At 41.3% G+C, this 24447-nt stretch overlaps 1 protein-coding gene across 2 annotated transcripts in view; it reads left to right on the top strand.

The window, feature by feature from the left end:
• The window catches only part of LIMCH1 (LIM and calponin homology domains 1), a 184239-nt gene that overhangs the window by 80955 nt on the left and 78837 nt on the right, over window positions 1-24447 (top strand). The window lies entirely within an intron of this gene.

The following is a 24447-nucleotide window of genomic DNA, read 5'->3' as shown; positions in this document are numbered from 1 at the left end:
TTTAGAGGAAGAATATCTTCTTGGTTGTATATCATGTTCCAGTTGTGGTGCTAGCTTTAGAAAGACTGGAATGTATGTGTTAGAAGCCATCACTGCAAAAAGATAGCTTTTTGGAAAGGAAGAAAAATGTACTTGTATATTTTGTCTCATTTTCTCTTTCCCCAAAATACCACAGTCTGCAGATAACATTCATTGTGGGACTTCCTAGGGAACTGTTTCATGTTGACTTTAAGGGTAGAGTAAAAGTTGGCCATAATCTGTTATAAGCAAGGAAGACCACAGAGGACATTCTGACAGCCGTGGGCTTTCAGGAGCACTTGGTGCTCAAGAGGTCACATCAGAGGGTGGCACAGTCCCGTGCCTACTGTTGGGGAAGAAGGTGGGGGTATGAATGGGGTGTTGGGTTTAACAGGGTTAGCCACATAGAAGTATGGCTGTATTGATTTTACCTTGAGATGTGTCTGGGAATAAAAGGGCCCCTGAGTATGTGGAAGGTGGCCATCCTCGATTTAGACTAATGATATATATGTGGTTTCTTCCTGTTATGGCACTACTCACATTGTAGTTTGGTTATGCAAGATTCAGAACATATTACTTGTTGATAGTTGAGGTTAAAGTTCCTTTATATAAACTGCATTAAAAAGTTTCAGTGTATTAGAAACCATATTACATTCGTTTTTAAATTGGTTCTATAATGTAATCACAAAGCCTTTGAGGATGGGTCTTTCAACCTGTAGATTGACAGGCATATTTCTGCATAAACACTGCCTAGTTTGAGGGTTTAATTTGTGATCCCCACCACCTTTTCTCTAAAGTTTCCTTCTCTGCCTTTCTTTTCCCTTTAAAACCTATCTAGTTTTATTTCTATGCAGTCCTATTTGAAAGGAATAGTTGATACAAACGGCTGCAAAAGATACCAGTAGTGCAGTTTTCTTTTCCTTGGCTCCCTTTCAGGAAAGACTTAATTTTTGTTATGACTGTTTGAAGAGGATGATATTGAATTACATTGGATTTTTTCTTATTCATATGTAAAATCCCAAAGGTAAAGTGGTTGTAGTAGGAGGGACATAGAAAAAGTCATTATTTGTGTATATTTTTCTCATTCCTTGAGATAAATCTCTTTTCCCAGATGTATATCTTCAAAGCATTACCAAAAGAGGGGGTTTCAGGCTATTAATGATACAGCAGATCTTTTCTGTGTTGGAGGGTGACTTTTTTTACCTCTGTGTCCTTTACTTACCTTTAGTAATTACTTTTCTAAATATTTTTCCAAATAAATAATTAGGCTATTAAAAAAGTTCACTGGAGCTTCTGGCTTTTTGAACATTACCAATGGGTGTTTTTATCTGCTGTTCTGTGAAGAAATTGCTCCAAACGAACAAAGCCATCCAAATGTCCCCTTGCTTTCAAAGGTGTCTAGTTCCTCCATACCTGCTGACTTTTGTTGCCATTTTTACTTAGTGGTAACTGGCTGTTTTAAGGATTGCATGTGAATTTGAAATGATCGAGTGTTCTAGTCTGTTACCCATATTTATGATGTATTATTTTAAAGTACAGACATCAGGAGTGTATTTGAGTGCAGGCGGTATCTTTTTCTTTTCTCTTACCTGTACCATGTCTGTGTGTCTGAAACTATAGTCCAGAAGCAATTATACCTCCTAGTTAGTTGACCACATATGAGGGACATGTCTTTATTTATTACTAGTTTTTCTTTATTATCTTAGCCTTGGTTGGCTTGACATAGTATATAGTTACTTCTCTCCAGTTATTTCACCCCAGTAGGTGTGATTTCCTCCAGTACACATAGAAATGATGTGAAGGCTTCAGTACCTTTTCTGCCTTGTGTGCTTCTACATGCTTTTGAACACCTAGGTACTGCTTGTGCCTAAAAAGAGTAACTTAATCATTCTAACAGAATTCATTGATTAATTTCTTCCTGATAGCTGATAGAATAAGTATTTAGTTCACTAGTAGAGACAACAGGTAGGTTAGCTTTTTTACAGAGTTGGAGCTAAAACTTACGAGTAATTGTGAAGTACCCAAAGGGCCTTTCCTTTCATTTTTAAGCTCCAGAGACACAAACAGTCGTATATTATGTAGCTCCACAAAATGTCTACTTGAGTCTAATTCTCCAGATGATACTCTGTTTTTCTCCTTTGTTATTGTAAGGACAAATGAAGAAGTATGCTTTATTGAAGGAAGGTAACAGTAAACTTGAAGCCTGCATTGGACACATACCAAGATGTTCACCTGGGAGTATTATCGGGTGTAAAAATTTGGCCTATATTTTGTGTTTGAGTGATTTCTCATAACACTGCTGCGAAGTATTGTATAACTGGTCTAGTGTTGACAGACTGAATTCTTCAAAGTTTTCCTGGTGTTTAAAGCTAGATGAACCTGCAGTTACTCTGAAATTCTTACCAGTGACTTGCTCATGTGGTTTAAGAGGGAATGGCTTATTTGCAGATCTCTTGTACACCAGAACACCAATCATGTAAAATTTATTAGTTATAGTGTTGTTGTGTTAAAGTAGGGACTTGAGGATCTGCACACCACTGTACTAAGCACAGGCCATACAAATACACAAAGATAATCTTTGTCTCGTTGCAAGTCTAAGTCAGGATGTGGATTCTATGCAGCATTACATATAGAATTACATATGTTCAGCTTGGCAGGCTTGTTTGTAATTTGCTTTGATCTCCAGAAGTGTCGACTGCTCCTGTTATCACAGCAAAAATGATACATTACTTTAATGAAATAAAATGTAGGACCAACAGTTTGGTGTTCAGACTTAAAGTATTATATTTGATGAAATGCTTTTTCATTCCTGTTCAGTGTTCATTAATCCAGAAAGCTAATGCTCCCACGAAAAAGCAAATTCACAAAACATCCAAAGAGCATATTAAACCGAGGTAGGAATCACAGGCTTTGAAACAGCTGTGTTGCCAAAAGAAATTCTCTCATGTGAGAAACTGATACTGGACATCTTTGTTTTAAGACTGTCAGCTTTCCAGAAGCATCATTTCATGTATTTAATTGTGCAAGGCTGGGAAAGTATTTTGGCTGAGTTATTAATTAAAAGATCATCTGAAGCAACAGAAGTATTACAAAGATGGATTATTAGATTACAATGAATATAATTAATGTATAAGTGATTTTTACAAAGCCAGCAATTTTTTTCAGTGAATTGTTGTTGGTTTCTTTCATTTTGTATGATGTTCATAGTGGGCACAACTAATTCAAGGTTTCTACTAATTGCAATTTTGTACAGCTATGCCTTATTATATATTTAATTCTACAGAAATAAAAAATTTTCAGCATCATTGTAGATAAGCTTTGCTTTATAATGATAACCACTGTGTGTTGACTATCTTTTTCCCTTAAAAAAAATTCTAGTTTTTGCTTCCTGTCCCTGAGTAATGTCACTCTGTGAGAAAAGAAAAGGTTTCTGCCTTATCTTTTGTTTGACAGGGTTTAGGAGAGTTTATAGCATTACTTCAGTTCCTTGAACAATCCCCACAGGAGCTCAGACACTTACTTTCAGAGGCTGTGTGAGAGAATCTCACATATAATAGTAGGAAGTAGTCAAGACAAAGTTGGAGGGCTGAACTTTAGCTTGGATCTTGGCTCATGTTTCAGCACTACTGAATAAAAACCTGTTTACTGTGGCATCCAGTTTTCAGCTTGTGTATGGTCCTCATCTTTGTATGATTTGTGTGATTTAGCAGGGGAAAAAATAGCTCTGCAGAAGTCACCTGGTTGCATGCTTATTGCACCAAGACGAACAGAACTGTAACATGCTGTTTAAAAAGCTTGTTCCTTTGAAAACAAGGGTGGTTTTTTTTTTTTCTTCTGTCATTATTTTCATAGGAAGTTTCTCTTGGCAAAGTGTTCTGTGGGAACTTTCTATGAACTTTATTAAGAATAGCTACCTGTCTGCTGGTGCTGGTAATTTGCTCTTACACTGTACTGTTGCATAAATTCCAGTTGGTTTTTTAATGTCATATGATGTCCCAAAGAAATTTCAGTATTGTGTTAGCTTTCAGGAGTTTGTGCTTCTAATTAAGGTCAGCAAATGCCATCTTTTTTTCTTCATGCAGATATGAACCTGAAAATAAAATAAGAACCCAAATATAGTGTAGTGTGTTTCACAGAATTAAAAATAATTACAGAAGATACAGAAATACATGGAACTTTAACTGTTGTGCATTATTTTTATCATTCTTTCCACTCGTACTTCAGTGTTACTATATGGGAGTTTTTCTTTAAAAGTTATCTTCTCATTCTTCCTTTTAATTTCTCACTCTTTAATTCATTGTAGTCCGTTCTGGAAAGAGCCTGCTCCTGTTGTAATATGTAGATTCATAATACATTATAATTTCTGTTTCCTTATTTTGTACTTCTTGCTGCTGTGCAGATTCATTTGCCAGCACAACTGTATCCATAGAAAAGCGTTGCTGTGTAAGTTGTGGGTACATGTGAAGTAAACAGAAGCAAAATTTCCTAACTGTCTAAAACCAGTAAATTCTTGGCATTCACATCCCAAAGGCATTTTTGTGAATGTTGATGGAAAGCGAAGTGTCAACATCATAGCAAAATGCAGTGCAAACCATTCTGCCATCATTTCTGTGGATCTTCCTTGCTAAAAGGTAATTGGCTTCTCTACACCTCCTGTGCCTGCCTTCAGTTCTGATATCTGAATATTTGACTAAAACAATACTTAGGGTCTGACTGGTGGTTTGGAGCAGCACTGGGTGCTTTGGCTCATCACATATAATATATATTGAATCCTGTCAGTAAAATAATAGTATCCTTTAAAAAAAAAATTTGCATAATTGTGTCCTTGTATGCCTGTGGTGCTTGGGTTTTTTTACCCCCCAAGGTTTCTAGATTCTGCCTTCTAATTTATTTTGCATTTAGCTTTTCCTGCATATTTGTTTTGGTGTCATCTGAACCAGACAGAGCTACCTTATAAAATTCCTTTTTAATGAGTTTAGCCATATGCTGTACTCACTTCTAAGTTTCATGAAGAATACAACACTGAACTAACAGGTGTTTCTTAACCACGCTGTTTGTAAACAGAGTCTGTGTTGAGCAATCTATAGTGATGCTGTAGTTAATTCATTGCAGAAGAGGAAAACAGCCATCAATTCAAATTTGGCAGGAAGCACAGAGGAAACAGCATTGATGGGGGGAAAATGAGATGCAAACCAGTAAAAACTAAAACTTTACATTGAAATTCAGCTGGCTTTTTTAGAGTGGATTGAAGGTTTTTATTGTTCCCAATTAACCATGCAAATGCTGTCCAGAAGGGATTGCTCTTCTCCCGTTTAGAGAAAAACTATGAGTCAAATGCAAAATACAGTGCTGGCATCTCATTCAGTATTTTATTGGTTGAAGTGGATGTGCTTGCTATGGTATTGGGTTTGGCTCCAAAACTCTCATACTTCTGATGGTGGAAACTAATCATGAATCTGAGAGTAGCGTATGTGCTGGAGATGTATTCCACTGCTGTACTTGGTTTCTGCCTGTGTTGTCCAGGCTTCCAAGTTTGAACCTGAACCTGATGTGTGGATGTAAGAGAGGCTGAAATAATAGGAAATTAATGAAATACATGAACTGTCAAAAAACCCCAAGGGAGATAAATGACCCACTTCGTTTACTTGCTTTTGATGGTCTGAGCTGTGTTTAGCTATAAAGCACACCCTCAGAGAAGTGTGAGTTCAGCCAGCTCCTAGTAGGCTTCATGTTCATCATCTCACTCTGACTCATGAGCTGTCCTTAACATCTATGAGCAGCTCCCGCTGTCTTCAGCTACCAGCTGGAATGTTGCATTTATGATGGCTGGAGGTGAAACTTGGAGTGAGAGACACCTTGTTTGCTTCTAAATTGGCTATTATTGATCCCTTGCAGGTTTCCGTGTGCTCCCTGCACCACTGGCCCCAGCCAGCGCTCAGCCAGGGCTTCTGCAGTCCAACCACATAGCTGGCCTTAAAGTCCCTTCTTCTACATGCTTCCCTGGCTGCAGTGCTTACAGCCAACTCAATAAGATAAGCTGTTTGTTGGCTGGGACCACTACTTGTCATGCTAAGGTTACTGTCCTTTCTGCCAGCGTCCAGGAATTTGTCCCTTGTTACAAGCTGAAGTCTCTCATTTAGCACCCAGAGTGCCCTGAACAGTTTCCTTGTTGGGTCAGGATGGCACCAGCCAAGACGGGTAAAGGTTTGTTGGACACACATGAAGGACAGCTGTGAACCACAGCTGCTGTGGACAGATGCAAACTTTGTCATGTCATTGAGGCCCATTCCCAAACTAGACTGGTTAGGATTCAAAGGTGCAGCAGATTCACAGTCAGCTAAAGCCATGCCCTGAGCGTGCTGAGCTCTGTTGCTGCTGAGAATGTCATGATTTGGTTTGGCCAAATGCTAATAATATGTGTAAGCTCTTTGTGGCAAGGATCATCTGCTAGTCTGTTTTTGTCTAACACCTCACCCCATGAGTCCTGCTCCATGGCCAGGACTCCTAGACAGTATGTTAATACAAATAATAAATAACACTTACAAAAATATCACAGGCATTCCTGTGTCATTCACAGTCTGTTTTTAGACTGCTCTCCCAACTTGGGTCTTGAACCATGCCTTTAACCAATAGGTTTAAAATTAGTTCTATTCCCATTGAATAATTTAAAATGTTAATATGCAAATCTTCTGTGTTAAAACCAAGAGAGGATGGTCACTGCAGAAGATGTCCTTTTTGAATTTTTTTTGTTTTATCTTACACAGAGACTGTTTTATTGCCCAGCCCTGAGAAGGGAATGCCAACTACTGTGCTTTAGAAAAAAAGAGCTTGACTTAAAACCAGAGTTTACCTGTTCTGGGGCTGTCAAGTAACTTCACAAAGATATTGTTTATAAAAGCATATAGATAAAGGCTTAGTGTAATGATTGCTTACCTTTTTTTTTTTTTTTGGACATAGGAGGTTTAATAAAGTGAAGGATTCCAGGGATAACATTTGAAAATGGGAAAAAGAAAAACATTGCTGCTACTGAAGTGCTAATGCTAGGCAGCTGAAATGTGAACTTGCCCTTATCATGGCATTAACCTTTACTATAAATGACAGAGTCTTGCCTCAGGCTGGGAAGGGCAGCTGGCTTCCAGGAGGAGCTCATTCTGCACCCGTGGAAAATGCAGGTTGTCCACTGGATTAAGTTTTAGACTTGTTTTCAGATCCTAAAGGTCCTTCTACAGGTTCAGCCATGACTTGCATTATGTTGGTTTACTGACTCTGGTTGAGTGAGTATTTCAGAAATGACAACCTTTTGAAGAACAATCTCTAAGTATCTGTAAGGATCAGAAACAAAATTATAGTTTAACAAACAAAATGCCATTCACTATGTAGCTTGTATGTGCACTAAATGAAGTGAAGAATCCAGTGCCTTCCTCAAGCTGTTGTCTTAGAAACGAAAGGCCTCCTGAGCAGAATGACAAACTCTTCAGGACAAAGCCCACTGTTGAAGCTTACGACTTCTCTTAAGAGTTGGGCAAATGCCACGTGCTCTGGAGACATGTACCGTCTTTGGGAGTTTTCAGTGAAGGAGTTGGATGCCCTGAGTCTGTGAATGTGTTGCCTGTGCCCTGTGACGAATGTGGCACTGTGAGAGATGTAGCCAGGCACCTGCAATCTTTGGGTGACTTCTGTTGCAAAAATGGTTAGTTTGCCAAGCAGGATATAAAAAGAAGTACTGAGCTGGTGTGCTGCATGTGTGTAGGCCAGCACACATTAAATAAGCAGAGCTGCAACTGTGCATGTCTTGAGGGTAAAAGGCATATCAGCTTTTGACCTTAACAAGAAAAACTAGACCTGAGGCTATGGTTGCTTTCAGCTTTTCTAAAGTTGACTTTCCTACACCCTCTGCTATACCAGCACTGGCACTCATATGGCTATTAGCTGCAGTGGACAACTGATCTGGCTGAAAAATGCCCTTTTCCTTCACTTTATGGTGGGCAACTGCATGGGCAGAAGGGAAGGAACAGGCTTGCTGTGTTGGAGGACAGAGGTGTCATTAGATCAGCTTAAAATAGTTGCAAAGCTGCAGCTAGGGAGTTTAGATGTAGATGCAATCCTTAAGTTATTGACCAAAATCAAAAGACATAGGGACCAGGGAAAGTCTTATTCTGGAAGCCCCATTTTAAAGGTTGACTGTGTTTAAAACTATACTTAGTAGCACTCTCAATCCCTAATTTGGGAAAGCCTCTCACAGGTTGGAGTCTGTAGGTCTGCACTATAAATACCATCGCTGATCCTCAACTGTCTTTTTCAGTGATATGTAGCCTCCGCTGTAGGGAACAGCTAGATGCCAGTATTTGAGAGAGTGAGAGCTAAATTCAGTGTAAACAGGTTGATGGGAGTAAGGATATTTGCTGTACTTGCTGCTACCCTGCATTCTCACAGCATCCGAGAAGTGAACGCTGCTGCCCACAAAATCCACATGATACGGCCTGGAGAATGTTGATAACCGGATAACAGTAGCACTGGAGATGTGAAAGGGGAGGGTTCCTTCCAAAGAGCTCTTAACCTGACTAGTCCCTGGGAGGTGAGCGGGAACAAAAGTTTCCACAGTGTGGTCAGACCAACAGACCTGCCACCTCAAAATGGGCCAGGGAGGCTCAACCTTCCTATTACCCCTTCCTCTTGTGAAAAGGGGACAAGCATGAGTTAGCAATGGTCTGTTGTGACCCTAGCCCTCAGGCTGAAGATGGTGGCAGAAGAATGCTGTCTTTAATCCCCTTCTTGGCTGTGAATCAACTTGGTGAAGTCTGTTGCAGTTTATGTCTGCTAGCAACTGTTCGTACTGTTTCTATGCTGAAAACCTTTCCGGGCACTGTAAGTGGATTTCTGTCAGATGATGTGCGTGTCACTAGCAGGAGCCTACGTGCTGAATGCAGATGATGGAACGTGTCTCGCTCCAAAGATCACATTGCAGTTGTTTCCCTGGCTTAAAGCAAACAGGCAAAAAGGTAAACTGGTAGAAAACTAGTGCCTCAAAGATCTGTGCGCAGTGACTTCTTTGGCTTAAGAGCCCAGTAAAAATCTGCAGTCTGGAGCTGTGGTCAAGAGTTCATGGAGGCTGAAATATCTGACACTGAAGTCTCCTTGCCTTCTGCATTCCTCAGTGCTCCTGGATTGAAGCCACTCACTTCCTGCTTGGCACAGTACTTTCCAATTGTAATGTGCTTCCTCTTAAATGTCCAGAGGTCTAATGATACTATTGTAAACCTGTTAAAATTAATGCTGCAGAGGAAGCAGCTTGGTTAATTGCTTGTACAAAAGTACGGTGGTAGGCTACTATCTGACTGAGGGACATCAAAGCCATTAACAATTAACCTTTTAAAAGCTGAATAGCTTTGTGATACTACGTGGAAGCCTGTCCCACAGCTTAGTAGGAGCACTACACATTCATTTCTGGACAAGCAATATAACTAACGGTCTCGAAAATTAACATTGCAGTACAGAGGCAATCCTCAGCTCTTTGAAATAGTGTCGTCCTGGTAAAATCCTTTCTATTGCCACTTTTTTGTTTGCTTCTGCCTCCTCATCTTCATGCAGGAAGCACTGTTACTCAGATGCTGAATGCCTGTTTCTCTTTGGGGCAATAGTGTGCACTGATTTATTACAGTGAAACGTATGAAAGGGAGGTCTCTTTTCAGACTTTCCAAGAGAGAGTATTGAACTTGCTAAATGTGTGCATGCATCCAAGTGTGTACTGAGTTCAACTCCACTTTTTTCAGTCCACTCTGTATGCTCCTTCACACCTCAGCTTTTCTCTTTGAATTGTACTAGTTCTCATGCACAACTTAGACTCAAGCTTGTGTTTCCCCATAAGGCCGATGGTAAACATTATGCTTCCCCTTCCCCTTCTTTTCCTTTTTAGTCATAATGTTGGTATTATTTGCTTTCCTTTTACTGCAACAGCTAGAGAGATGTTACTCGGTGTGTTGCAAAGTTGTATCAGTGTGTTGGGAGGCGGGCTGGACTGAGTGCCAGATGGGAGTCTTATCCTTGCACCTGTTGTGGGTCAACAAACTTCAGGCCTTAAACTGATATAGCCTGGGTTGCTGGTGCTCTGCTAGCTTCTTGCCTTTTATAACTGTTGGGTGCTGTTTAGCTTGGCTGCACAGCCAAATCCCATGGGTGTTTCCAAGCATTCCTGGATGTTTCTAATACCTTCTCTTAACGAAAGCTGCCTTGTCGCTGTTGTCCTTTGAAATGCCGTTTCTAGTTTGGTTGGAAGGAGGCTTATTGTTTTTTTCCAAAACCAATCCTAACTTTATTACTCCTGCCTAGCAACAGCATTAGGGATCTTAGAGCTAATGCCTGGCGTTAGCTGAATACATGAGTTGCCAGTAGGTCTTTGCATCCTCATCTTTCCATTCAAGCTCCAATCATGCAGTCATAGAGGTTCCTGTGGAGCTGCTTGGTGAGTGCCTTCAGAGAGAAGCTGCAGGCCTGATTGCCCGGTGACAGGTTTCGAGGATGTGGAGCCTGGCAGTCGCAACTGTAAAAGCTCAAGTGTCAGTGCGATATACCTAACCATGCAGGCAGGAGCTAGTCTTTGGCTGACTATGGGGGGATCCAAGGTAATTTTTTCACCTAGGGAGGGCTGAACTGTGAAGCAGCTCTGTTTCCTTGGCCAGCAGTGCATGAATTAGGAACGCTGGTCAGTGATTTTTCGGTTTTAACCTTCCTGTCCTTCCTACCTCATATTCCTTCTGCCCCACAGCAGTAAAAAGGACTATGCTATCCTGAGCCTGGTTTTCAGTCCAAAACTGACAGGCCTGCTAGATAAGAAGTGTGATGGTTATATATTAATTTTAGGAGTTACAGGGATCAGCCGAAAAGTATTAGCACCATTATACAGTGTGTCCCTTGTTATTTAAAAGGGAGGATGGTGAATAGGTTCAGTTGTTTAAGGTTTCAAGTAATCTAGGGTAATTTTCAGTGTAATTAATACATCTCAGGAATTTGACCCTTGTTGGGATAACAAGAAGTTCTGGATAACTGAGGTGATACTGTAAACAAGTCATGAAAATTGTGCCAGAAAACCAGCTGTGCAGGTTAGTAGCACAAGCTAATAAAATCTCTCAACTTGTGATCTAGAAAAATAATTTATATGGTTTTTACTTGACATATGCAGAAGTAGAAAAAAAACCTTTCTTTTTGTACAATTCTTGGAGGTTTTCTTTAATTAAGTTTCTCCTGTTACCCCTAAAGAGGTCAGACAATAGTTGCTCCTTAAACTGTAACAACTGCTTGAGAAGTAGAACTTGAAATGTCCTGGGTGCTGCACACATTAGACACAGACATGCTGTTTTGCTGTGCTGTTTATTTTCAAAGAAAATACAAGCAAATAAAAAAAACCAAACCTACCTTACTACAGGTACAGGCTTGAATCTAGGTATTGGAAACAATGTATATTCTGACATTTCATAAAACAAATCATGAACAAATTCAGGAATTGCATCAATCATTGGCAAAACTACTTGCAAACTGGTAAATCAAATGGAATGGTCCCCAGAGAGTGCTGTCAGAGCTTTTATAAAAAGCCTACAAAGAGGCAGAGAGGTAAGTAAGTAAGTAAATAGATAAATGCTGTGCTCCAAAAGAACACATAAAATTCCTTACTAAAGTCAGTGTTTAGTGTCAGTTAGTGTTTACGTAAGTCAGACTTACATAAAAAAGAAACATGACAAAGTTTGTCCTAGGAGGCTAGGTTTTGTTTTGCTCTAGGTTTTTTGAGAAACAGAGCCAGGCTAGCTTGATCTTCCTTCTTAGTGTGTACACCTGTGTTTTATTTTTACAGTTGCTGAATAGTGGCTGGGAGGAATCTGATATGTCAGTGTACTAGAATTTTAGACAAGGAAGAAGCATGATAATTATATTCTCTTGGAGAAGTGCTGCAGTCAGACAAAAATTTGAGTAAGCAAGGTATGAGCAGAATTATATTAGAATGGGTGATACTTTATCTTCAGCATTATTGCACCAGTTACTTGTTCTTTCATTCTGTCTGAAACAACGAAAAGAGCAAAAGTCAATCCAATATTATGATTAGTAGGAAGGGAGTTTAGGAGCTGTATCCTCACATATGCCTGGCCCCAACTTCTGAGCGTTTCAGATCTGTGAATGATACAGTCAGTAATGATCACAATCTTGTTTTCCTGCAAAGTAAGTATCAAGCTTACTGGTATGAGTGTCTGCCTTCAGAAGTTTGTAATTAAGAAAAAACACATAGATGCGGTTAGAAATGAAACAGAAATGAGTTATTTGTCAGCACAGCGTTATCAGCAATCCTGGGATCTAACTGATGTTGGCTCTTTGTAGGCATACCTGTCATGCAGAATTTTGGGGAGGAAAATGGAGTAGTTCTAGTGAAATTTAGAGGAGGCTATTCATAAGCATGAGGACTGTGCATGAGAAAATATACAATCCAAAATTTGCCTAGAGTCAGCACCCACAGTATTAGACTAAGTTGGCTAGTTCCCAGGGGTGTTTGAGACCTTAAATGCTCTTTAGTCCTTACCCTCTGGTTGATCAGAGATTAATCACTTGCTTTTTAAAATATTATTACCCAATCTCTGGAGCCACCCTGTCCTGATTAAAATTCACTTTCTCAAATATGATTTTGGAGAATTGAAGTCCTTGGATCCCAGACTTTTACATATTTTTAAAGAACTGCAAGTTCTTGGTGTTCTTGTAGTACTTGAGTTAAAAATTCTTACAGCTAGTTTATCTTCCTGAGAGTAATTCACCTTACTTATTCTATCTTTTTTGGCTGAATTTGATGAGCAATAATAGAGAAATCCAGCACTTAAGTCTGCATACAAACTATAATGTAAGCAAATGGCAGACCAAGAACTTCAAAGATTGTTGTCAGTATTCTCCATTGCAGATTCCAGTGTGATTTATTCTCTTTGTATAACAATGTTCAACTATTCTTGTCCTTTATAACTTTACAATACAAGTTGGAGGAATAGAAGTGCCAGACTGGGGTTAGGAAGTGAACAGGAAATAAATAAGAGGAAAAACAGTCAACTGGTCTATTCAGGATAATAGAAGGTGGAGTTTGGGATATGCCAGAGAATGGAAAAGCCTGGATAACCTCCATGTTGTGGGTGTGGGCAACTCACTGAACAGCCTTCTTGGGTTCAGCAGCAGCATCTATCACCCTGGCTCAGCACAGCCACAGGATGGCTCTTGCAGGACAGCAGCTCTTCTGCCAGCGCCTTTCTCATTTTGGGGGCAAGTGGCCCAAAGACACGTGATCAGCTTAGCGGTGCAGCATAGCACATTTAAGGATTTCCAGGTAGCCAGAAAGCCCCAGAAAGTGGTCATTGCTCATGTGGTAGCTAACTCTCCAGGCTCTCTGCAGTCATAGGCAGAGCATGGGGCATGCTGAAGGCCCTGGGCATCTCTGAGCTGGCTGGTATGTATGTGCACAGGTACAAAGAACATGTGTGCCCAGGGTCTGGTACCTCCTGGGTGGTTGGGTTCCCTGTACTGCAGTTTGGGCAGTGTTCCCACATCACCTAAGGTGGTTGCGTAGCTCTGTAGCCTCTGTATTTGGATGGGGCTACATCTGTTGACCTTGTAAACTGCAGGTAGCTCTTGGTAGCGTCTCTGGATTTAAGGGCTGATTAGCTTCAGCACAGTGCTGAGCCTCAGCTGGGTCCATGATTCAAGCAAGGCAGTATTGCATCTAGTAATTATTCCCCAGTCACTAGGAAGGGCGGTGTAGAGATGCTTGCCAAAGCCAGTAAGTCCCACTGGCCTTGAACTGTTTTTTTGGGTAGCCATGTGTAACATTTGCATTCTCCAGAAATCTGCGTCTACAGGAGTGGTTTGGGGATACGTGAGCTGGCTGGGGACTGGGGCTCTGCAGTGCTTTAAATCAGCGGCTTCATGTTGGCTCTGGAGCTACTACAGCTGCTTTCATGGCCTGTGAAGCCTGGCCTAATAACCTTGCTGGACTCTACTGGTTCTGCTGTCTAGATAACACCTCTCTCTGATCAACCAGCTGAACTCTGAGTCCCTCCGTTGAGGAAAGGAAAAAAATCATATTTGCTTTAAATTTACACTTTTCCTTTATATATTCTCATCAGCTAAGTTTTACCTCAATCTATATAATGTGTCTTTAAATTGCAAAAGTTTTCAGAAGTAGCGGGTGAGGATTTGGAAGCTTGTTGTTTGAAGGTGCATGAACATCTCTGCTAGCTTTACTTGTGACTGTTTTGAGCAGGAGCCAGTGGTTATACCCAAATAAGCTGAATTATAAGCACAGTTGGCTGTTTTCCTCTACAAACAAAAGGTGATCTCTAATCTTGTTAGGACAGAGCGTAGGGTATAAACTGAAGTTTTAGGAATAAATTATCAATGATAGCTGATTTGTTCCCCCTTCTTTTTCCCTTGACCAACATACGTGACAAGCTATTTCTGCCGTCTCTGCTCCTAAGTTCCTGTTCCTAAAGGCTTGGTGTGATGCACGTATTCATCTTCCTACCCTTGTTGCTTTGTGCATTCCTAGGGGAGAGAGGATGTTGCAGAAGTATGCTTCAAGTACACCTCTAGTGTGTTGATAGAAAACTGAACAACAGGAACATCTGTCTTGTAGGAGGAGAGACCCTTTTCTGTCCTCTGTTCTGCTGCTCAGAGGAACCAGAACCAAGACATTGTGAAAGAGCTGGGAGAAAGCCTTACAGTAGAAACACACTGTATTAAAGAAGAGTTCCTTTCTTTCCCTCTTGTTTTAATCATTGATTTTATGCCCAATAACTTGAGGAAATTCTGCTTCTTAAATACTTTTCATTCCTCCTGAAAGCTTAGTCTTCACAACTGCAAATGACTCTGGCATCCAGATGTAACCCATGAATCTTGCTTTCCAAATAGCCCTTCAGAGGCATGACCTCTGTAGACTTAATGAACAGTAGTAATTTAAGTTGGCTATTCTGCAGTCCATCTAGGTTTGCAGCTACTGTAGCTTCATGAATAATTGTGCCGGTTCCTGAATTATATCTAGGGAATACTTTACTGATGGTTAAAAAGGGATGGAAAATAAATCACTGCCAGACTATTAGGTAGCTCATCTTGCCTTGAATACTTACCATAAAAAACAAACAAACAACAAAAACCTGACTGGAGGTATTCCAGATGACTGACAGTTATGGCCATGCTATCTAGACACCAAATGTACGTTTTCAAATCTGAGAAACAAACAACAGATGCATGGATTGAGTGGTGGTAGTTAGTAATTCAGGCAGTTACACTCTATATGGTCCAAGTTAAGAATGGGCACTGATTTACTTAGCATCTTTTTGCAAAAATATTTTGGTTGTCTGTGAAATGCACTTGCAGCAAATTGAAAATTATTTTCTTCCCCTTCCTCTTCCTTGCTGAAATTATTCTAGACATCTAAATTTGAAAGCTGTCTATTTTTTTTACTGGAAGTAAAAACAATAATGCAGGTTTTCCAAGTGGAACGTACTGGAACTTCATTCATTACAAAAAGCCAATTAAAAAAAAAAATAGTGGTTTTTTGACTCAAAAAGCTTCTTTTAGAAATATTTCCAAGGAAACCCCAACCTGTACATTAAAGAAGTCCAGTATGTTTTATGTAACGTTGGCATGAAAATGCAAAGCTATGAGTGGGGGGGGAAACGTATGTCAGGTATCATGTAACAGCAGCAAAGAAATTTCTGATGTTTATCAAACCTTGAACACCACGGATTATTAAAACATATTCCTTGGCAATAAAGAGCAGATATTTAATTTGAAAGGAGAAATGGAATTTGTTGCTTTTTTTGCAGAGGTCATGAACGGAGCAGGAATGAGTCCTCCTTGGTGGTTTCACTGTTTTGCTATTTGCCTTGGGGAACAGAGATTTGGTCTGATTCTAACAGCTACTGCCAGGCCCCAGGCCCCCACAGGCAGCTTTCTTGCATCTTTTGAGGCCCACCTACAGCAGTTGTACTTGGACATTGGGATGCAGAGTTCCCTCCAGCAGCTCCGGCTGCATAGTATCCTGATTCTTGCATAGTGGATTGCCATCTTTGTTGAAGAATCCCAAGTGTTGGCTAACTGTTACTATTTTTGTCCTCAAATGGAAGATAGCTTTGCTTCATATACCAAGCAAAAGAGAATATACCATGTAAAAGAAAGGGGCAGGAAAGTAAAGTTAGGTTAATAATGACTATTTACTGCAGTTAGGTTCTTCTAATTACGAGGCTGCCAGGCAGTGGTCATATATTCACTTTCAGAGGTTTCCTGACAAACTGATTTTAAGTACCAATTTCTTTTCTACGTTTACAGTTTCAAACCTTAATAATGAACTCTACAAAATTTCAGCTGTTCTCTGGCCCTGGATGGTCAAAACTCTGTGCTTAGCTAGTTCAATACAGTTGCATGCAGCAAAACTTCAAATGAGATTCATCATGCACATATTTTAATAAAAATCCTGTATTTTCTGGGATTCTACAACTTTAAGGAAATCTGCTTCTGTGCCCAAGTAGGAAGACAGCTGATAAGTGACCCAGGGTAAAGTAAGAATCCAGGCTATAAAATACAGCTTTGTGTCTCTGATTAATTAGGTTCATGTGTATCAGAAAAGCATCAGGTGTAAATCTCACTATTGCTCATTTCCAGTTACTTTTTTTTTTTGTCCTTGTCATCTGCTTTGGATGTAGTGAGAGAGGAAAACTTGAAACACTCTGTAGTGATCACAGGTTGAGAAGTACTTTTTCAGATAGTCATCTCTGAATGTGTGTGCAGGTGCACTGGTTATGCTTTAAGTTACCTATACTGGTTTATCCTGGTCAGGTAACCAGTGACCCTCAGACACACCTTTTTGGGTGGAGAGGCTCATGCACAGGATTTTTCCCTCATTTTCTTCTCTGCTAGCCCCGCTCCATCCCAAAGGTCCTGTGGCAAGTTGCATCTGACAATTCCCTGGAGCTGGGTCCCTTGGATAGTCAACACTGCTCTTCCTGGAAAACAAGGTTATTTTCTCCACAGTCGAGTCAAAATGTAGAAAGCAGGCATTAGGTAACAGTGTCCTGAGATATCGTATGTGATCAAAGGGATACCTTGAAGCTTTGAATCTGTAGGCGGAGAAAGGAAGGCAGGGTATGTGAAAAAGGTAGTATCTTTTAGTAGACCTGCTAATATAATTAAGGAAAACATGAAATAAATTTTAGCACATAGATTTGCTTTGCATAGGTAATCTCCTTTACCACCACAGTACAATGTCTTAGCGGGAACACATTCATAGCTTTTTAAAAGCATCCGCTGTGCCACGGCTTAACACACAATTGCCGGTCAAGAAAGGCAAAGGTTTGTTCAGCAGTGTTTGGTTGTAGTCGATGGCTGTACTGAACACGTAATGGGCTTATTTGTGTCGGGGCTTAAGCTATTTGCAGTATTCCTTTGGATTACCCCAGGGCTGTACTTTTTAGGTATATCACTCTGGAGGTAATTCAACTTTATTCATCAATAATTTATTTTTTTTTCTTTTTTAATGCAGGGTGATAAGCTTTAACAGTACGTCTATTGAAAAACTGTATTCTCCCGTATTTAACTATCAGGTTAGTTTCTTTGGTGGTCCCATTGTTTGGACCCCCCTGACTTTTAGACTGGTTTTGTTTGCACAGTATCTGGTGTAGTAGATCTTATGAGTTATAACTCTAGATTTCAAGTTTCTGTATTTTTGTGTTTATTTTAAGCAGTTTGAGATAGCTGCCTTTGAGATTTTCTAAATCTGTAGTCAGACCGTGTACTTTCCTTAACACTTTATCGTGTCCTGATAATTACACACAAATAAACCAAACTTAGAAAACAGCATGTTCTCCGTAGTTGTGAATTTTTTGCCTGTTTTTTGTATTTTGCTGTAGAGCTTAGTTGTGGGAGCAGCAGCCACAGGGATGTGCTGACAACAGAGTGTGTCCCGTTTCCCCAAGAGGATGTCCTGAGGGAAGCGTTGTGGCACTAGCCGTGGTTTCAGGGTTCCTTGAAATCTGTGTTTAGGTTAGTTATGCTCCCAGCACTCATAATGTGAGTGCAAATAAAGGTCAAATTTGTCTTCATGACCTTTTTTCCCTCCTTCAGATAGACAGCACAGCTATTGCCAGGAGGATGGGTAAGAAAGGGTAGATGCCACAGATGCTGAGTTCTGGTTGCACTGATAACATTGCTGTTGTCATGCTTCTTTCCTTCTTGTCTTTTTTGTAGCTCTTTTCCCAACCAGCTCTGCGGTAAGTTTTGTACTGACCCAGTACATAGCCCAACCAACAAGGCAGAACAAGGTAAATAACAGTCCTTTCCATCACAGGAGAAGAATCCATGCTTTGCTTTTTTGGTAGTGTCTCTCCTGTCCTTGTGTTTTTACCCATCTGCCTCAGGATCTGCAAGGTGAATTCCCAGCAGCTTCTAGGAGTGCTCGGCTGCACTTCAATGTAGGTGAGCTTGTTCTTAATCCTGCTCTTGGTGAGCTTTATTCATAAAAAATGTGAAAAGTGGATAGCAGAAGAAGACATGAAACTGAAGCCCAAACCCTTACAAGCCAAGCACTATTATCTGGTACTAAAAAAGCTGCAGAGAGGGAATGGAAAGGAAATGTTGTCCTTTTCCTTGGCTATAGAATGGCTGTTACCATAGAATATGGCATCAGATAGGCACCTCGTCTCCAAGATTGGGTGAAATCTGACATCTGGCTGACATCTGGCTGTGATTTCATCAGCATCGGAGCCTGGAAACACTTTGGGGTTTTCCCCTGCCCGCCTATGTTCTGTCTTCATTGCTGTAAACAAAGCCATCTTACTCAGGGTGTATCTTGGGTTTGGCAGATCTGAAGGAATGCACATCATCTGATTGCTCTCTCTTCCCCCAAAGACAAGGATATTGAGTGACCCCCCATTTGTTTAAATGTTTTATTTGTGCCTTCAGGGATAATGACCTGATGCAGCAAGGAGAAATATCGGGACCTACTTAACTAGTGAAGTCATAGGGTCAGCCTTGTGCTTGTGCTGTGTGCACCCCTCCCACCCCCCTGTGGTTTGCTTTTGCCTGTTGAGTTGAAGGCTGCTCTTGCTCATGTTCTTTTGTATGGTCCCCTCCCATTATCTCTTTCTGTTTCCTGCTATCCTTCTCCTTTCCTGTCCACAGTGTCTCTTCCCTCCTTGTACATCATACCACAGTGCAGGCATTTTAAGTTTATTTTTTAAATTTGCAGAAATGAGATACATCATCCATTCTGTACCCAGCATGAAATTTTCACTACCTGCTTAGGACCTGTGGTGCCATTTTATATTCTGAGCTCCTTGCATTTGCCTTTCGTTATGCACAATATGGCCATTCCTGTTGGGGGATTTTAGTTACAACCATCATACAAATGATAGTAATATGCAGCACTGCTTAAGAGGCTTCTAAATGTGGTTGAAATTTATTATAGGGGAAAGATCTTAAAAAGCAAATAATCTGATGGTGAAGGCCAGATTTAGGAAAATGTCGAAGACAATTTCTTGAGTAGTGCTACTGTACTTCTGATTTTTCTCAAATCCGGAGGACAAGTGTACTCACAACTTGATTTGCTAAACACATTTATTCTGGACTTGTGTTTTAGACCTCTCCCGTCCCCTAATCAATTCTCATTACATGATTTTGAGGGTTTCTTGTTGTTGTTGTTGCTTATTTTCAGTTTATTAATGTAAATTGAATGTGCTTGTGTTTTATATGAGACTGATGATTGGAACTACTAGCAAAAGATTTTGCTGGATGCCAAAAACAGTAAGAGCAGCTCTCTGAAAAGATGTATGTTCTTTCCTTTGCCCAGCTTTTCCTTCACACTATCAAAGCAGGGCAAGTTTTATACTACCAAAGTAGTGTAAAGTAGTGGTGTCACAGTTGCGCGCTATCTTCTTGCTCTAGGCACTTGCCATTTTCCAACCTAGTAAGCCTGGCTGGAAGCAGCAGGATCTAAGCGCCTTGGTAGGAATTTGGCACTTCTAGCTAAATCTTCAGGGTCTGGTTTCTGGGATATTATCTGAAGATTGCTTAGAGCCACGTTTGGGTTTTCTTGTATGCTTTGTGTAGTTGCAGTAGGCTCCCAACGGACCCATTTTCTTCAGAGTTTTTAAGGTGGGTTTTGCCTTTTTGTTAAGGGAGCGGGGCTATCGTTTGAGGAGACGCACCTTTTCCTCGTTGATTGTCCAAAAAGCCAAGCCGCCGCCTTCTTTCTTTGCAAAGCCCGTCTTGGGCCGCCTTCTCTGCGGAGCTCTTGGAGGTGCTGCCCGTCGGGCACTGGGGCCACCCCGCTTTCCCGCCTTCCGAGCGCTGCGCTCCCGCCTCCTGCCCGGTGCGCGCGTTATTCCGGCCATTCTCAATCTAAGCACCGCTGTATTTACTCTCTGGACCTGTTTTTTTCGCTTGCGGGGCTCACACGATTCCTCAGGCGGCGATCGTGTGCCTCCGCTGCCCTTCTGCGGCTTCCCGGCGGTGCGCAGCGCTGGCTTGGGGGCCAGCCCCAGGCCAGCCCCGCCGCCTCCGTCCGTCCGTCCGTCCGTCCGTCCCGGGGAGCCGGGGCGTGCCCGGGCCGCGCCGCCCGCTGGGCAGCCCCGGCGGTGGCGGAGGGCGGAGTTTGGGGCTGGCGGCCCCCGCCGACGGCAGCTGCGCGGCTGCCCGGCCGCTCTGTCTGTCAGTCAGTCCTGCCGCTCCGCAGGTTTATCCCGCGCTGGGAGGCGAGGGTCGGGTCGGACTGCCGGGCCGGTAAGTCCTGCTTCCCCCCCCCGGCCCCGCGGGCTCTCTCTGTCTGGTCTTCCCCATGTGGTGTTTCGTTCCCATCAGGTGTGTGCCGGGATCCTTTCGGGGTGCATGCAGCCTTGTCCCCCCCTTACTGCTCTGGCGGGGCTCGCCGTCAGTGCTGGTGTGCTGTCATCCTTCGTCTGCTGGAGACTAAGCATCCCAAGCTGCTGAGCAAACATGTCCCGGCTGCAACCGAGTGCCTTCCAAATCTGCTGATTCCGAATCGGTCACAGAAAACAAAGTTTTGTGGAAGTGTAGCTTTACCGTATATACAGTACAGCATACTGTATAAACAGTAAAACATATACAGCAAAGCATTTTGGGTAAATAGTAAACCATATATACGTGTGTGCATGTGTGTATATATATGAAAATACGAGTTCCCAGCCACCACTCACGGTGGACTTGGACTAAATATTGCAGCGTTTCCTTTCCGTCTGCTTGCAAATCAGTAAAGATCCATTGCTTTTATGTAACTACATTATCACCACTAATTATTTATATAAAATGGAAAAATGAGGGAGTTGGGAAGAAATGTTGAGAGTAAACAAAAGGCTTTTAAGCGTCTGTTTCGGAAATTGCTCAGAAAAGCGGTTTGGAAATATATATTTTTAGAAATCTTCCAATTTATTCTGGAACAGGAAAAATTTCAGCATTCCAGAAATGAAAAAGGCCACCTGTTTGTCTGCAGCTGTCCTGCAAAACAGTGTGGTGGTACTGGCAACTAATAATATCTCCAACTTGCAGAAGTGGCATGCACTTGGCATTTTATTCGGCGTTCTGCACAGACATACAGCTTGGCTCGCTTTTGTTTTCCCTGAGTTTATCTCTGTATCTCATCCAGGCCGTGTAGTAGCGCATCTGACACATGATGGTTCCACAGTGATAAGCTGCAGGTCCGATGTGCAGCGTGGGTGCAGTGAGAGTATTTCGTATGCTATTGTGGCGGATGAAAGGAATGGAAGTGGGCCAAGTTCAAGCTGTTTGCCATTGCATCTGATCAGCAGATCCTATGGAGAGAATTTGCCTGCTGTGAATATTTGATTCTCGCTAGCTTGAACTATCTTGTGTGTTGGCAGTGCTACTGTGTGAATGTGCGGTGGCTTTCCAGGGTGTCTGTCCTGCACAACTGCCAATTTCTGTGGTGTTTTTTTTAAGGGTTCAGGATTTTGTGCTAAACTTCATATGTGAGGAAAGTGACCTAGTGGTATACAACGGACATTTTTTCATATTTATAGAGCATGGGTTATCAGTGTTTTGAAAAGGGGGGGAGGGGGGAGAAGATTAAAAGTGAACAGTGTATTATTTTTTACTTCCTCCCTCCACTTTCGTAGATGTGTAACCTGTCTGCCTCCCATTCGCTCCGCATTACCTGCAGGTGATTGTCCTGGTGAAGTGATTTTGTAGAGGTGAATCATGCAGGTTACACACCGGAAAGGATGAAGAGGTGACAGTGTTGGATTGCAGTTGTGAGAGCTTTACAGCTTTACAGTCCCTTCCTTCTCATGCAGCCTTCTGCCTGAGGACTCAGGGAGTCAGTGCCCCACACTCCTGTTCACCCTTCCCTGCTCCTCCCCGGCCCGCCTTGCTGGTTCATGGCTGGCTTTGCCCAGGAGTTTATAATGTTTTGTGTGTTGGTTAATTTTTTTGTTCTGAAATTCAGCATAGCAAAACATATGCATAAATAACATTTGCATTTCTAATACTTAAAAGTAAATGACATTGCTTATAGTGCTGGTCTAATAGTAACTGTCAGGACTCTGCTTACGCAAGCAGAAAAGTGTTGGCGTTTAACCTATTGGTGTATTCTGTGCTTGTGTCCTCTGTCACCACAGTGAAGCATTTGCCTTCTGTAAGCAGCCAGTTGTAGAGTTTGTCACTTTATAGAGAAAATATAGATAAAATTTTATAGAGATTGGTGGGTATCTATAGATTATAGATTTACAGATGTAAGATTTAATAGACAAAAATAGATAAAATTTGCAAAAGACATTTAGACAGTAATCTGGAAGCTCACTCTTTCTCTGGGTGTACAAGGACAAAAACCAGAAGAAGATTTTTGAGTAGTGGTGTGGACTGAAACCAAGAGGAGCCAGCAGGAGACAGTTGCATGTCCTCTGGGGCTGTAGGAAATGACATGCTGACCAAGTGACCTACCCTCCATCTACTCTAATTCTGCAACTGCAGCAAGTATCTGCTCAGAGAAAGGCAATATCATCTCCATGTAACGTATTGGGGAAATTGTGTTGGTGCCTTTTAGGGGCTGCCGGAGGGACTGAATTCTGGTCGTGTGTCTTCTGAGACCACTGCAAAAGATACCGCCCTGTTAACAGGCATGGCAGCTGGCCAGGCTGTGATCCTTGCCATTGCAAGTGTGACCCATTTGCATGACCTATTTAACTCTGCCAAGTTGTAAGGAGCTGGCCATGCACATTAGATGTGTGTTTTCAGTCCCTTATTTAAGGTAAGGATGTTTTATATATGTTGCTGCTTATAAACATGTTCTGGTTTTTTTCTCTCTTATTTTCCTGAACAGCAACAAAGAAGTGGCACTTCGGAATGGGTGACTTAAAAAATTGTATAGTTACAGCTAACAGATATAGAACTATAATTTTTCTCAAAATATTTAAGCAAGATTTTTTGAGAACTGAAGAAACCAGAACTTGGCTAATGCAAAGTATAGTAATCCAGCGAGAAAGCTTTCCTGGGAGCTGGGTCTTCATGATAAGACTCCTTTCTCCTTTTAGTGGCATAGGAGTGTGGTTCTCCAGTGTCTCAATAAAACTAACGAATACTGAAGCAAACCAGGAAAGTTTTAGTTTTGCAGTAGTATGAGATACATTTTGGCTTGGGGATATGCAACCTAGACAGGTTTACCTGAGTATCTGTTACTTGAAAACAATTTCTTTGTTGGATTTTTAAATCCTTTTAAATAAATTGATTCTGTTAACAGTCTTGTAGTTTTATTTCCCAATGGTCCTAAAAATGGCAAAAACTTTCAGTGCGGACTGATTGCATCCTGTTGGCATGCACGGTTATTTGTGCCCATATGAGGTACCAGCTTTTTGAGGAATTGTTTGGGTGATGGTGTTAGTGACTGCTAGCAAATGTTGTTCTTATGACCATCAAAATAAAAGCATGTATGAAAACAGGCAGAGGGTGGTGACAATGGTTTTTTTGAGAAGTGGGCATTTGTTCATCAACAGAAGAACTGAGTTTCCAAACTACATGGTTGCCAAATGGCTGATATTTTTGTTACTGCTTATCATAACTTGGATGTGAACTTTTGGCATAAGGATGGATGGGTGCAATTAGGTATCCTTGAAGTTCCCCCTCCTTTAGTTGTTTTCTAAACCTATTAGGTTACTGTGTCCTGTATGTCCTCTATATTTTTGTTGGGACATATTGTTAGGAACATGGGTTTTTAATGCTTTTGCATTTTTATTAGATTTACATATCGCTCCACCCACCATTTGGAAGTGACCAGCACTGTCCTCCATCAAAGGCTAAACACAAGAGTTATTCACGTTGCAGTTGGAAAAATTATAATGCAAACAGTAAGCCAGATGGGGAATTTTACAAGCATCTTTTCATGTCATGAATGAT

This window comes from Phalacrocorax aristotelis, chromosome 4 (assembly GCF_949628215.1).
Source record: "Phalacrocorax aristotelis chromosome 4, bGulAri2.1, whole genome shotgun sequence".
NCBI lineage: Eukaryota > Metazoa > Chordata > Aves > Suliformes > Phalacrocoracidae > Phalacrocorax > Phalacrocorax aristotelis.
The sequence above is the reverse complement of the archived record's forward strand: the minus strand, read 5'-3'. Positions and strand labels throughout refer to the sequence as shown.